The sequence below is a fragment of the Equus przewalskii genome, chromosome 6, assembly GCF_037783145.1.
Source record: "Equus przewalskii isolate Varuska chromosome 6, EquPr2, whole genome shotgun sequence".
Lineage (NCBI taxonomy): Eukaryota > Metazoa > Chordata > Mammalia > Perissodactyla > Equidae > Equus > Equus przewalskii.
The window spans coordinates 92,251,395-92,267,729 of NC_091836.1; the positions used below are offsets into that span (position 1 = coordinate 92,251,395).

Consider the following 16,335-nt stretch of genomic DNA (forward strand, 5'->3'; position numbering starts at 1 on the left):
TCCTCTCTTACTAGGACTCACATCTCTTGTTTTAGATGCACTCACTGCATGCAACACTCTCTTTCTGTCTCTCTCTCTCCTCTTTTAAATCTTTCTAACAATTGCTCATCCAGTAACGACCCAGGACCCAATCAGTGGGAAAAAAAATCTACTAGAACTTTTAAACAAAAGGGTCCCTGAAGACGATATTTTATCTTTTTAGTCTCTATAATAGCTATTTTAATTAGCAGTTTGGTATACGTTAAGTTCAATGTAACTGCGTGATTCTGTGTAATTTTCAAAATACATGAGGGATCCTATCTGTATAAGCATATTTATGGAAGACTGAATTATTTCTTGGCTCAGGAAGCACCGCTAAGTGGTTTTCTTTTAATATGTGTTAAATAGTCTCTTATTAAAATCATAATTTTAATAGCATATTTTCCACTATTTTTGAGGATTTATTTCAATTTGAGAATTTATTTTTCTATGGATATGGAACGACTGCAAGTACCTAAAATGATCTATTGCTATACTATACTACACATTGAATTATCCGAAATGTTTTATGCATTATGTATAGTCACATGAACATTGGTAACTGAAAGTCATTCTTAAATAGTATAAAGAATTTGTAGGTTGTTTTAAAGAGAGATAAACCAGTTATTGTGGCATGAGTTCAAAATCTACTTCTCTGAACAAAATTTAATTAAAATCTTCTCTTGCTCTCGCCCTCCTAGGCCCACTACACTTCACTAACCTTTAATATGTACTTTGCCATACAGCCCATCTCCATCTGTGCTTTTGGGAGCGTCTAATCCCTTGTATAGATTCTGGGTGCTCACGTGGCGGCTGGGGGAGCCTTGCTCAGAGAGGTTAAAGGCAGGATTGAAGCATTTCATCGTGGGCTGATTAAATAATGTCTAAGGTCTCTCATAGTTATGAGATTCTGTAATTCAGTAAATCGGATTCACTGGATTTTAAGGTCTGTGGAGAATTTGGAACTTTTTTCCATAGGAGACTCATCACTTCTTGTTAAGTACCACTAGTTTACTATTTGGGGCTTATGAATTACTTCTGTGTGTACTGGGCGCTTATCCAGATTATTGATGATAAGAAATGATTAAGATTAAAATGAGCAAATATGGAAAGTGTTTACTTTGGAGTCAGATATAACTGTATGTAAATTGCATTTGAAACTTGTTTCTAGAGATTGAGAGGTCTACAAATATTGGTGTTAAAATTTTTGTTAAAAAGTGTTGTAATAAACAGCCTGCCTGGTGGTAGACTGGCTAAGTTTGCTACGCTTCAGCAGCCTGGGATTTAGCCAGTTCCGATTCCAGGCACAGACTGACACACTGCTCATCAAGCCATGCTGTGGCGGGCATCCTAATCACAAAATATGGGAAGATTGGCACAGACCAAAAAAAAAAAAAAAAAAGTGTTATAAAGAATGTGGACTTCTTTGTAGTTCAATTAGACTCATGGTCTCCTAGATGTTAAGGGTTTCTTTCTCAGCTTTGTTTTCTTCTTTTTCACAGATAAAACATCATGGAACTAAGGCGTTGTAAGAGCAGATTGATTAAACACTTCAATTTTCTGAGGAGAAAGAAATACCTAAGGAGCTGGAATGGGATATGTAACATACTCCGACGAAATGAGGTCGTGGGGTTGCTTATTGGATTTTGCTTTTCCTGGCCTCTAATAATCAAGTCTTGCCAAAGATGTCCAGATTTGGACTTTCTGATGATATTGATTGGAACCACCGTTAAAGTTTTCAAGCATAGTGTTGAGGCAGAGGTCATGCATCCATTTTTCAGTGATTTGGCCCAAGTTTTAAGTGTTTAATGGAGTAATTGGGGTTTGGGGTTCAATTTAAATGACCTGTGTAGTCAGAACCAAGAGTGAGAAACTCTAATTCAGTAATTATCTGAAACCCCATGTACTTCTCTTAATGTTTATTCTGAATGATGATCACTCTTGTAACGGTGGAGATCTTGAGCCTCTTTGTATTGAGTTTCTACCTTTATAATTTTTGCCCTCAGTTCACTAGTTAGCATTCGTTAATTGCCTTTTGTGTATATCAGTCTTAACCAGATTTATAATGAGTACTGGTGATTACCTAAGCTGAGAGAAGAGTAAACATGGCGCACGTGGTCACTGGATGTAGTGATCGTTGTATCACTAGATATGTTTGACGGAATTCCTTGAGATACAGTGTTCAAAGCTTTTGGCATATTGTCTGAGTGTGCATAATTCAAGGTCTGAAAAATAAGTCGCAGAGTCCTTTAGAATTGGGAGTTTTTCTCCCAGTTTTAGATTTTTTCCACATTTGAATTTTATTAATACTTTCAATATTTTTTTATTGAGTGCCTACTCTGCCGGATAATAAGTGAACAAAGATCTATGTGCATATGGTTTACATATTAATCAATTTCACAGATCAAAAAGGGAAGAGATTTTAGAAATCTTCTAAGCATTTTGATTAATTTTCTGATGAGAAATAGAGGTCTCTGTAGGCATGCTGCAATGTGTAGGGCCCTCAGAATTATTGGAGGGGCTCTGACTACTGTTGTTGCTATATCATGACGACGTCTTTGCCAATTCTTGCTGTTCATGAATCGCTTTCATTCTCTGCATTTGCTTGAAGGAGGTTATGACATTGATAATGTCCCCTACTTTGATTTGTTCTTAAATATTTTTTAAAGTGAGCTTAGTCGCCTGACAGATATCCCATAAAAATGTCAATCTTTACTTGTAATTCACTCCTCACCCTCTGTGCCACAAAAATGTATTTTTTTTCAGTGATCACAAAAGTGCACAGGAGGAACTTGTTTGAAGCAGTGAACAAGTCAAATAAACTCGTTATGAGGCCAGGAAGAAACTAAAATTTTTCCTTCCTAAAGATAAAGCTGATATAAAGTTGGAGAATCTAGTTAAGCAAATTTTTGTTTAAAGATATCAAGTATCCAGCAGATCCGCCAGACCGGTGGCTACAGTTGGACAGGTCTTTTGCCTTTTTTTTGAAGAGACAAAATATCAATAATTTGAAGAGTTAAGAAGAATACCCATGGTGCTAAACTTCTCAAAGGTTACAGTCTAACTATAAAGTTTACAAAAAATCTTGATGATTGCGATAAAGTGATAGTTTACATGTTAAAAGACAGAAAAATAAAATAAAAACTATTTTTATATAAAAGCTATAATTGCAAAAAATTGCTTCCATCTTTCTTGTTCTAAATAGTCATAAGTATTCAAATATACATATATGAATTAAATACAGCTCCCACCTTCAAGCAGAATATAATATAGATTAAGGCAGGTAAAGTACTATAGCTGATATTACTGTACTAATACTGGTTGAAATCTCAGTTTGTGACAGATGATTACACATATTCTCATATAATCATCACATAACCCTGTACTGTCGTCTATACCATTGGAAACCTACTCAATATCCACTTCCCCCTTGGTATGAACTCCCTATGTGACAGAAAATAAATGTTCTATGCCAATCTCCACAATCACGCTCCTTAATTTTCAGCATCGCTTGACGTTAGGAACAATGATATCTAACTGCAAATCTGCTGGTGGGTGTTAGAATCTTCAAAAGTTTTGTTTCCTCATAATATCAGAGGCAGAGCCATAGCTGGTGCTTGAACACTGATGTGAAATATGGAGCTGCAGCAGCCATCTTGGGACTATGAAATAACAAACATGAGGACAAACTTCAATTCACTACAGATAATGAAGAAGAAACAATGAAAGAGGTTGTATTCCTGCTGGAAATATTAGAGGAGTTGAATCAACAATTGCAAAGATTTCTGGAGAAAAATACACCTATATTTGTTTAAGCAGCTGTTAGGTAAGTATTCTGTTACTTGTAGCTAAACACATTTCTAACAACAAAAATTTATCTCTTTGTAGGATGTGGTTTACTGAGGCTATGAGACCCTAAATGAAGGACCTGAGGATTGAGCTGACTTCGTGCTCATTCATTATACGTATTAGGCTAAAAGAAAACAGACAAACAAATGATTATGTCCAGTACAGCAGATCAAAGAAGGATCCTCAGAGAAAGTATGGTGTGGACCATCTTATAGCAGGTGACAATGTTCGTTTCTAGAATGTTTTTGATATAAGAACATATTTGTTAAGGGCTCAGTGTTTACCTTCTGGCAGGATTTAGAAAAGTATCAGGATTTGAAAAGACGCATTAGAAATAATAGAGATGTACATAGTTTGTCTCTCTCAATTCAACTTGTCAAAAGTAAACTTATTTTTCTTGGTGACTATCCAAACATCTTTAAGAACTTGAATAAAAGTTTTGCTCTTTTTATGAAAGCAACTGGACATTTACGTGAGCAATATCTTTCACTCCTTTTTTTTTTTGTCAGTAATGTACACTATTATACAGAAAATTCATTTGGGTTCTTCACAGAGCGAACTCTGGTGAAGCTGAGCCCTAGCTGATTGCTGCCTGAGTTCTAGGATGACCAGTTTAGTTTGCCGGTTCATATTATTTGACATTTAAAAGCAGATGGGCAAACACGAAGCTAATGAAACACAACGCTCGTGCCATAAAAGATAGACTCTGTAGCCTCAGAGGCCGTTTTCATCTCGAATCTGTGTAGATCTGTGATTTTTCTCCGAGCTTAACTGAGCTCTGCTGATGCAGCTACTGAAAACCTTATTTTTTTGAGAAGCTTTGTCAGGAGTTTGGGGAAGATATTCACTTACACTTCCACTAAGTCTTTTTAAAAAAATTTTCTTACTTTCTTGTTGGGTTTCAATATGGTAGTCTGATTTTTAGAATATTTTTACTTTTTCAATATTCAAAGAATTTAATCTTAGTTTATCACCCTTCTAACTATATCTTTTAGCATATATGTATGTATTTTGTATACTTTTATTTCATATACTAAAGAATTGGAAATCATTTAAAACAAATGTATTTAATGAAAATAGTTGAAAATAAATATTAAGGTATAAATTAGGAGCTGGGGAATTATGAGTGACGGAAAAAGAATAAAATGTATATGCACAAGCCTGTATTTCCAAGAAGTTCTTAAAATGAACTACAAATATGCTTTCTATAGACACCATTTATTGACTGCCTACTATGTACCAGGCATTACGTTAAACCATCCAGCCCAGCACTCTCTTCCCAATACACACCAGTAGCCCAGTTACAAGGAGCTGGTTTTTTAGTAGTTTCAACCAGTGCTTGGACACTGACCATATCACAGTTAATTTACCTCATAATTAGGGGTTCCTTTCAATTTAAGCATGATTTACAGTCATATATGATCTCCTCCTTGGCAATATTCAACCTGATCAAAAGTTATTTTTAGGTGGTATATATTTCCTATCTACTTATGTCTGTCTGTCTATCTGTCTGTCTTATATGAAAATCTGTGCGGTAGGTTTCTGAATCTGCTTTTAGCAGGGTTATAAAGAGAATAGGCTTTGTTTTTGGCTGGGCTGGATTCCTCTTTCACATTATGCCAGGGTTTTTTGGGGTTACTCACAATTCTTTCTTTTTTTTTTGAGGAAGATTAGCCCTGAGCTAACTGCTGCCAATCCTCCTTTTTTTGCTGAGCAAGACCCGCCCTGAGCTAACATCCATGCCCATCTTCCTCTACTTTCTATGTGGGACGCCTACCACAGCATGGCTTGACAAGCCGTGCCATGTCTACACCCGGGATCTGAACCAGTGAACTTTGGGCTGCCAGAAGTGGAATGTGTGCACTTTGCTGTGCCACTGGGCCAGCCCTCACAATTCTTATTCTATACCATCTGTCCCGAGATAATTTCTTTTGTTTTTCATGTAAATAAAAACTTTTAATGATCAAAACAATTATATACATTTCAAATGTCTCCTTAAGTATATATCATATGTATATAATAAATAAATATTTAAATCAAGTTAATTAACACATCCATCACCTCACATAGTTCCTTCTCTTGATGAAGGCACTTAGCAAATTTCTAGTACACAGCACAGTATAATTAACTATAGTCACCATGCTACACATGAGATCCTCAGACCTCACTCATCTTGAGACTCAAAGTGTGTACCCTTTACCAGACTCTTCCCATTTCCCCACCACCCTGTCCTGGCAACTGTCAATCTGCTCTCTGTTGCTTTAGTTGGATTTTTTTTTAAATTTTAGATTCCACATGTAAGTAATACCATGCCATATTTGTCTTTCTCTATATGACTTATTTTTTAACATTATTTCAGAAATACTATTATTATCTTCTTTATCAAAGTTTTGAAAACAGTAATCTCATTCCTCTAACATTTTTCCTTTTTTTAAAGTTGTTTTATTATAGGTCCTTTGCATTTCGCCATATATTTTATAGTCAACTGGCAAACTTCTGAATCAAAACCTGCTGAGATTTTAATTGAGATGGTCTTGAACTATGATCTGTGAATTTATAGTTTTAATCAGGTTTGGAAAATTTTTCAGCCAATATTTCTTAAAATGTTTTCTTCTCTCCCCTTTCTCTCTCCTCTATTTTGGAGACACACATTTCATGTTTATTAGCTTGCTTAAAAATATCCTCCAGCTTAGGATAATTTTGTTTATGGTTATAAAAACCTTGTGTCTTTTTAAAAAACTAGCATTTTTCCTATTGCTATTTCTTCAGGTGCATTAAAAATATTTTATTCTTCAGCATCTAATTTGTTGTTATTATGTTCCATGCATACTTTTTAAAACTCTGTTTTTTGTCTTCAGAAATTTAGTGAGGATTGCTTTTCTTTAATACCTTCCCTGTCTTTCTTTCTCACACTCATGCTTTCTTCTACCTTCTTGGACATATTGATTATAACTGTATGAACTGTTCTAATATTATTTTCTATTAATTCTATCATCTATAATGTCTCTGGTTGTATTGTATATTTTGCTTATCATGGCTTACATTTTTCTGATTTTTTTGCATGTCTTATAATTTTGGCTTGTATATTAAACAAACTGTTTTGATTGTATGTCAAATTTTGAATTCTATCTTTTTGGGTGCTTTGCTGCTTTTTTATACCCTTAAATATTCGTGAGCATTTTTCTGTGATATGGTTAGGTTACATGCTGAAATTAACACCAATACAACAATGTAAGTATGTCTTACCAAAGCTGAGACAAGAAGGGAAGATATTTACTGGTTAGGAGACTTTATTATAATAAACTATTCAATAAATGTAAAGACTCACAAACATAGTTGGAGGGAGGTTAAGGAAAAGTATCAGAAAGAGTCAACAATTGATAAATTGTCAATAGCCAGAATGCCTGGGAGACTTAAGAGAGGAATGAATAATAATAGATTTTACGTTATTATTATCTGCTGTTACATATGACTTAATAATTACAAAATCAAACCATATTACAGCAGTATTGAAAACCCCCAATAAAATACTCAAACTACACATTCTTTGATGTAATGACATTTATGGTCATTAAAGGAAAATATAAATTTGGATTATCAGAGACAATAGTAAATCAACAGGAAATAGGTGTCAAGATAGAATAATTTCCAAAATGAAAGTAAGTGGAAATTGAACATAGATTTGACCATTTTTTGTGAGATATGAATTTCCCATAGAATGTGGGAGTAATTCTCAAGAGCTTTATAATAAAGGAAGTGATAATCCACAATGGCTTGAAAACTTGGGGCATGAAAACTGAAGACTTTAATAATGCAATTTTAAAGATTGGAGAAGGTCTAGGAAAAACCTTTGCACAAACTTTGATGAACTGTACATACAATTTCATAGTATAATCTTGGGAATCAGAAGATGTGGCTTCTATTTTTGTTTCTGATACCAGCTCACTACATGATTTAGAGAAATTGTTTAGTCTCCAGATCTATAAAAGCAGTACGTCTAGCTTTCCATCCTACTCTAAAATGTTAGAACTATGAACATCACAAAATTGTCACCAACTATGATATAGGAGAGCACAAAAATATAAGTTGTTGTTAGCTCTTCTTTTTTCATTTAATTCTAAATTTGTTTCCAGGCTCAGTCTAAGTTTTCAAGGAGCCAGTCGGAGAAAAGCAGTAACTCTAGAGGTAGGTGTTAAAGCATTTTTAAAGTGATTCAAATTAAATAACAATTGTGATCATTTATTGAGCACCTACTAAGTAAGTTACATAGTAAATTCTTGTTCAATTGATCTTTAATATAATATCATAGAGTAGTCTTTGTTAACACATTTGACACGTGAGGAAAAATTAGCTCTGCGAAAGCTTATGATCAAAGAGAACAGCTGTTGAGTGTCTATGTCATAGAAAAGAATTGTAAGCATTAGCATAAGCTTCATAATTTCAACCACGAATTTCAGGGAAATCAAAACCAACAAAGGAAAACTAAAAGACTAATATTACCAACAGAGTCATTTGGTACTCCCTTGACTCTTCTGTGTTCCCAGAAGCTCTTGTTCTCATATCACATGGCAGCACTTTTATTCCCTAGGAACAGCTTGAAATGAAGTGACAACAATTCTTAAGAGAATTGCCTGCATGTTTTGCTAAAATCTTAAATGTAATGATGTTTGGATTTTCAGATGTCCTGGGAATATTTCCAGCTGTTTCTCCATATTTCTATTTGCTTCAACCGATACTCTATTAGGCACAATGGTTTTGTAGGACTCAGCCATGAAATCTGATGACTAGGTTTGCTATCCTCTTGCGTCGTCAAAAGACAAAGGATCTCTTCGCACAAATTTACTAGAAAACTTCCGACAAAAAGTTTTTTTGATTATAGGAACCAAGCCAATATTGCTACACATTGTCTGATATTAACTTTGATGAAAAGCAATCTTCACCATCAATATAGATCATCAGGGATCTCTTATGGGTTTAGTTGGACTTATTCAAAGAGAGGCTCCTGGCAAGATTGCATAAACTTTGATATGGTCAATTTGCCTGGAAGAAATATTATTAAAAGTAGCTAAGTGAGAAATTTATGAAAATTGTTCTTGGTTTTATGAAAAATAATTCATTAGATTTTAAGTATTCAGAGAGTGATGGAGACAGCTAATATTTTGATTTCAAAATAATATGTTTGTATTTGCCGAGCACAGTCAGATCATTACCATCTCATTTTAATTCTCACAACAAATCCGTGAGTTATATACACTGATTTTCCCTATTTTATAGGCAAGGAAATACAGCATTAAAGAGGTTAAAGTAATTTATCCACAGTCACATGGCTTGTGTATGTCAGAAACAGGTTACAAATTCAAATGGGTCTGATTCCATAATCTGAGTATTATTTGTGAGAAGATAAGAACCTTAGGCCCCTGGTGGTTAAGTATATGATGGTTCTACATTAGGTCATTAAATTACATAATGGACTGTGTTTACAACAATTTTATTGCTATCACTGTCTTTTTGAGCAAGAGAGTTTAAACAGCTAATGGTGTAACTTTTGAATATTTCAAATATTTAAGTCTTGCTTTGACTATCTATTCTTGCAATGACACAAATAACACTGATTTCTGCACATGAACATGAAATCAAATTTATAGATCACTGTGAGCCTCAGTTTCCAAATATCTAAAAAGAGCATTATGATAACTAATTGCATGTGTGTGGGGAATGTTTAAAGGAGACACTGTGTGAATTTCCTAGTACAATTATTCACATTGTGTTGTGCTCAGTAAATACAAATAGTATTTGCACTTTCTCCCACTGTTATACAAGTAAAGAAATGCCTGTGTAAACATAGATGGGGAAATGTTTAACCACAACTGGCTGATTTTTCTGACCTTATTGATAGTGTTAATTTTCTCCATTGTTAATTTGTAATAAACAAATGTTGTGCTGGTTAGTGTTATATCAACTTGTTATGCTGGAAACCACATTTTCATGGGCCACTTTCCATGTATATTTCCAGATTACAGCTAGCAAAAAAGGAACTAGCGTTAGATTAGGAAATAGCCATCACTGCTGGAAGTTCTTCACAGTCAGACACGGTCACAATCTCAGTGACTCTCACTGGGTTCTAGCTTCTCCACTTCTCCATGCTGTCTGTAGATCTTCTTCTCAACTTCTGGAAGAGCAGTGAAAATTTTTATGTTTTGCTTTCAATTTTCTTTGTTTTCTGAAAAAAGAAACTATTTGTGGGACAAGCTGGTAGTTTTAGTGACATTTTTGAGTACCCGCTATATCTTGGCATTTGCCCTGCTTAATGCTGTTTGGTTGCAGGTTACAGAAGGGTACTTGAAGTAGTTAAACAAAAAGAGAAATCTACTGGAGGGAGACTGAGACAGCTGGCAAAGCCCAAGGAGAGTTGCACTTACTTAGTACTAACATCTCAGATTGGAAGGTAGAGAACTAACACAGTTCTCTCTTCTTCTCTGCTCTGTGTTTCTCAGTAACGTACTGCCTTTATGCAGTCCTTCATTGCAGATAGACTTTTCCTGTTTCCCTATATTTAAAACACTCAAGTACATAGCCTCAATTCTAGTCAAAGGATATTTCTGAATCTCTGACTTAAATTTCTTAAAGACTTGTCTGTCTGTCCAACAGCCATCCAGTGAAGTTGGTGACAGAATAATGGCTGCGAAGGCACTTCCCCAAGGGGAACAGTGAGAGAAAGCACATTGCTGCATCCTGTGGAGATGTTCCAGGATATCTTCCACAGCATTGTCCTGGATGGCTTTAGTATGTTAATCTAAGTAATATTGTTAATAACCTTGAAGATTAAGACAGTTAGGAAGCTAAAAATATAGTCATTCAGCTGATGTTACATTTCTATGATTCGAATCCGGTCTGTTGTAACTTTTAAACCCAATAAAACTCTTTGAACCACTATAAAACAAATATAGAGACATAGAGAATATGTGGAGGGGGAGCATTTTTCCCCAAATATGAGCTACTATGAATACGGCACTCAGATATTGAATTTGCTCCTTGAGAGGGAGACAAACAAGTGGAGAGAGACAGAGAAGCGGAGAGAGAGAGAGAAAGAGAGAGAGAGAGAAGAAAAACAAAGTTTGCAGGTATGAACTTTCCACAAGATGAGCCATTCATCAAATAGCTACACTTATCAGGAATCATTCAGCACTTATTCATAAGGACCTATATTGATGCTTTTAAATTGTTTCTTTGTAATGATGGTGGACATTTTAAGAAAGCCAATAAAAAATTCATTACCATGGTAGAAAATTTTAAATTTCACTTCTACAGAGGAAGAAGGAAAAAAATGATCCTGCATTCTAGAAGGGTTGGTTTACCTTTTTCTTGTTTGTATGTTAGGTTTGAGGGGATTGTGTATGGATAAATGGCATCGTGATAGAACTGGTCTATAGGGCTGAGAGTTATGATAAGTGTATGTTCTCTTCAAGTGCCGCATTCCTATATATTACTGAACCACATTAACCATATAGCATTTAAGAAATGTAACCTGAGTGGCTCAAGAAAGGATGGAGAGTATTTGGTATTTGAAAGACTGGCTTTGGGGGAAAGGCAATTCATTGTGTCTGTGTGGCTTCATGAATAATATCTATCACTCTTCTCCATATTTTATCCCTTTGCTCCCTACTGTAATTTATGTATAACATGAAATGTCAGGTTAAGTTTCAGATGTGATAAGGGAAAAAGGGAAGGGGTAAGAGAGGAAAATATACTTAATTAGTCTTTAAATTACTTTTAGGATACCATACATGTGATTAACAAGGAATTCATAATGGTGATACTTGAAATGTATTTATATGTCCTAAAATATGTAAAGAATTTAAGTAGTTGTGATTATCTGCAAAGGTAAAATAATGCAGTTTTATGATTTAAAATTTAGGAGTCATTCAGCTAGCCTTGAACTTATACCATCAAGTTAGACCTATCTTTAGTTGCAAATGAAGGTAAGGTTTGTGAAACAAGTCAGCCAAGATAGGGTAGATACTCTCTTAGAACAATAAGGTCAGTAGATAAATTTACTGAAATAGAATAAAATTTCTCCAATAAGAAGAGATGATTTCCTCCTCTACAATTAATGTGTTCCTCCTATGTACTTGATGTGGAGTCAGGGAGGGGTTTAGGAAATAACCAATCCTTGAGGTATGAAAGCTACTTTGTTTTAGACAAAACAGACATGGCCAGAGTGAAGGAATCTTACCATTTTTTGAAAACTTGACCCTTATCCCCCAAACTCCACCAGCTCCACTGGCACTCTGCTCCCATCTGAGGGGTCCAAGACCCTGAATGAGGCAAACACTACCTCTACTTTAATAGCAATATATGGGCAAAGATGGAGACCAAGACATTGGCAGATGGAGACGGAGACCTGGCTTCTGCTCAGGAAGTGTTGGGGAACCCTGCAGTACAGCAGGCGAGGATGGATTTCCAGGAAGAGAGGAGAATTTCGGGTGACCAGTCATCTTGGTTTGCCTGAGACTGAAGCTTTTCCTGGGATTTGGGATTTCCAGTGCTAACACAAGAAATTTCTTGGGCAGGTTGGGATTATTAGTTACTCTAGAAGAGAAATAGAGAAAGAGTTGAACAGGTGAAAGGTTCACTTAAGATGCCTGCTGAAGTCCTAAATGCTTTTGACTTGGATGGGACGTTGTCAAGCCCACTTGGCAGTCTTTGGAAATAAGACCCTATCTCTTATATTTAGGAGCTAAAAGTCTAGACAAGCGACACGGTTCTCTCCTTGCTTCCTCTCCAAATTCCAAAACATACACACACTGTGTTTTGATATATGAAATCAAAACCTTTTATAAATAATTCTTTAAACTTTCTTAGGTCCCCATTGTCCGTTTGCTTTTGGAAAATATTTATGTATGCACATGTGAAAATTACACAAATAAAATTATATTTTATGATTTTATGTAGCATTACAAAAGTTTCTCCCTCCATGGTTCTCCTTAGTCATTGCAATAAACACACATTTAATGGCTATGTAAATGTCAGTGGTATTAATAGACTATTTCAATATGATTTTGCATTTCAGTTTCTATTCTTTTAAGTAATAGATGATTTATTAATAAGCATCTTTTTGCAGCATAATATGCTGAGTCTGTTGAATTGTAATGTCAGAATAAGTTCTTCAGGTCAAATCACAAGGTCTGTACACGTGGATGTCTTTATAAACATTGCGACTTTTTATCTTGCTACTTTAAAGAAGTTTATACCAATTTGAATACTAATGATAGTAAGTCCATACTTCAGTTTTACTGAAACTTTGTTAGCAATGTGTATTTTAATTTATTTTTCTAATCATTTTGCTAGTGTAAAAATAGTAACCGAGGGTTATTTTAATAATGAACATTTCTTGTATAATTCCCAAGTGAACATTTTTCCATGTGTGTTTACTCTTTGCTTTTCTTTTTGTATCAATTTTCTCTTGGTATTCATTTAACTTTTAAAATTACTCTCCAGGATGTGGAAGTTCACTTTAGATGTTTCCTTCTTTTGGCAGTTATGAATTGCTTGCAAGGCTAAAAGAGAAAAAAAAAAAATGTTTCATGTGGCATTTCCATTTGCAACGCTGTTACATCCATTAGGATGAATGACACATCATGTCATGGTGAGTGATATTTGATGGATGGTGGGGATGGTTGGAGAACAAAACTCTTTAGATCATGTTTACAGCTTCAATGATGCCAGATGCTCTTTTCCTAAAGCTGCTTTATTGACTGAATTTGGAATGGCTAATGGGCAAAATAAAATTGAAAAGAAAAAGTGTGATAAATGAGCATTTAGAAGGCAAAGTCAGGGATATAAACAAGTAACTTTTCCTTTGAAACCATGTTTCTAAAATACAGACTATAATTCTTCTGAAGCATGTAATGTAAATAAAATAGAAGTTGGCTTTAAGGTGAATTGATTGCACTGATTACAGGAAAACATGAATTAAGAGACAAGCAGGGGCCGGCCCAGTGGTGTAGTGGTTGGGTTCACACACTCTGCTTCAGCAGCCTGGGGTTTGTGAGTTCAGATCCTGGGCACAGACCTACACACCGCTCATCAGGCCATGCTGTGGCAGCATCCCACCTACAAAATAGAGGAAGATTGGCACAGATGTTAGCTCAGTGACATTCTTCCTCACCAAAGGGAAAAAAATAGAGAGACAAGCAAAACAAGAGTAGGACATATAAAGAGAATTAGAATATGGAATTACAGCATGAGAATGATAAAGAGAGATCCTGAGTTGTTGAGGAAATTATAAGCCAAGCAGTTTCATTTTTCAACTGTTTTTCTAAATAGTGATTATTAAAACGATTAATACTATTATGGGAATTGACAAAAAGCGTTCCTGGGCTAGGAATTCCCACGAATCGACTAGTCTGCAGTATGATTTTATTTGACAGTGATTAAATGCACTCATTTTCGTGCTTGTAATGGAGGGCAACAGATAAATGTTCTGAAGGAGTGGGAAATCGCCCCACAGCTGTGTCTCCCACTTTGGCTGATAACCCCTCACCCCCATAAAGTTGGATTCCTACAGTGAGGCTGACTCATGCTACTTAGGATTAGGTGGGACCATCTCCCTCTGTGCTATTTTTGCCATCTGTGTAATGTGGAAGGGGTGCACCTTATGTCACCATGCCTGTCAGCACCTTTAATACATTTTCCTACAGTTAGGAAAAACAGTTCTGAGTATGAGCAAGTGTGTGTCCTGGAATTTTCTGCTTGTGATGATTTTGAGGCATAATGGAGACTGATGATGTTGTGAGAATTCAGTGGTCTTTCCAGACGACCTAGACTTTCAGTGGACATGGTCAGGCAGAACCAAGTTCAAATTCTGAATCTATCACTGTCCCCGGTGGTGTGGATCCTGACAAATGACTTAATATTCTGGGTCTCATTTATACCCAACATTTAAATTTAGATAAAATTCTGTGTGACATCATTGGGTGGGTTAAAAAGAGTTGTCTTTTAGAAATCTTCTGATAAAACTTGGCCCCTGGGAGGAAAGTAGCTCTTCAAATGCAGTGTTCTCTCTCCTTTTATCTGTATTTTAGCGGATGGTACTTGAGCTGGTCTACATTCACGGTCCAAGCCATCACATTTGCTCTCACCATTTGTCTGTGTTCTCTAGATAATTGATCAATGTTCAATTGACGTAGACTGTGCAAATATGTTTACATTTGGAAGGCTGGTTAATGATTCTAACAAAGTTTGTAAACAATTAATTTTAACAACAGGCCAGTCTGCTGGAGACCAAACATGGCTAAACGCAGTGCCGAGACTGCTAGCTAGATGTTTATGCTTACGTGTGCACACCCTCGCAAACATACTCAGAACATGAATTCATCACATACACATATAGGATTATGATCTGATTTCCTCTTGGTAGCACTGATTCATGAAAAATGTCCCATTCTTTTTTTTAAGTGTTTCTTGAAAACACCTTTTAATGGCTATGAAATAGAGTGTTTTTGTATGTATCATATCATTAATAATTCCTTTACTGAAAAGCATCTGGTTTCTCCTGAATTTCATGATTAACATTTGAAGGAAGATATCTGCAATAATCTTTAATAAATTGCCTTTCTGTTGTTTTATTTAGGGTGGATTCATAGAAGAAGAATTTTTATCTTTATGGAAAGAAATTTGCTAAATTATCAGGATAGGATATTGCCAAATTACCTAATAATGAACTCTATTTTAAATGCAGCAGCCACAGAAATATTTATAAAAGGTAAATCATATTTTGAAACTTTCTAGCTTAATGCCTCAGTGGATTTCCATTACTCGCAGAATAAAATGTACGATCTTTAAACGTAATCCAGGGTGCGTACAGTCTGGCTTCTGTTCACCTCTCTAACCTCTCTCAAACCACACTCCCACCTATTCACTCTTCTCCAGGCACACTGGACTGCATTTGGTTCCTCAGCAAATCAAGAAATATCTTCCCTGAAAGCCCCTGCATTTTCTCTTGGCTGGATATTGCAATCTTATCTTGATCTCTTCCTTCAGATTTCAACTTAAATATCACTTCTATAGTCTTTCCTAAGCCACTCTCTCTAACCTAATTGCTCTCTGTTGCACAGGGTTTATTTGTTTTCTATCTCTTAGTTCAGGGGAAGATAAGCTCCCTAAGGACAGGAACAGGGTTCTAGGCACGGTGTGGAGCACACTGTGCGTGCTCACTCTTTTTCATATAGATATGACTGCTAAGGATAATGGCAAATTAGCTGTCATATATGTTGCAATTATTTCCTCTGTCATTTACTTTTATTTCTATTTCTTATTTTATGCATATAATATTTTACATATTTATACATTCAAATATCACAGTTATTCACTTTTCAGTTGTGGGTCCTTCTAGTTGTGTCATGTGGGATGCCGCCTCAGCATGGCTTGATGAGTGGTGCCATGTCCATGCCCAGGATTCGAACTGGT

The 16,335-nt window shown here is 35.5% G+C and overlaps 1 long non-coding RNA gene across 2 annotated transcripts in view; it reads left to right on the forward strand.

The window, feature by feature from the left end:
• The window catches only part of LOC139084339 (uncharacterized), a 28,667-nt gene extending 12,950 nt beyond the window's left edge, over positions 1-15,717 (forward strand). For both annotated transcript variants that reach the window (XR_011541688.1, XR_011541687.1), the window contains exons 2-6: positions 1,521-1,641; positions 3,907-4,085; positions 8,001-8,052; positions 13,406-13,513; positions 15,500-15,717. This is a non-coding gene — a long non-coding RNA (uncharacterized lncRNA). The remainder of the gene's footprint in view (positions 1-1,520; positions 1,642-3,906; positions 4,086-8,000; positions 8,053-13,405; positions 13,514-15,499) is intronic.
• Positions 15,718-16,335: the final 618 nt, after the last annotated feature.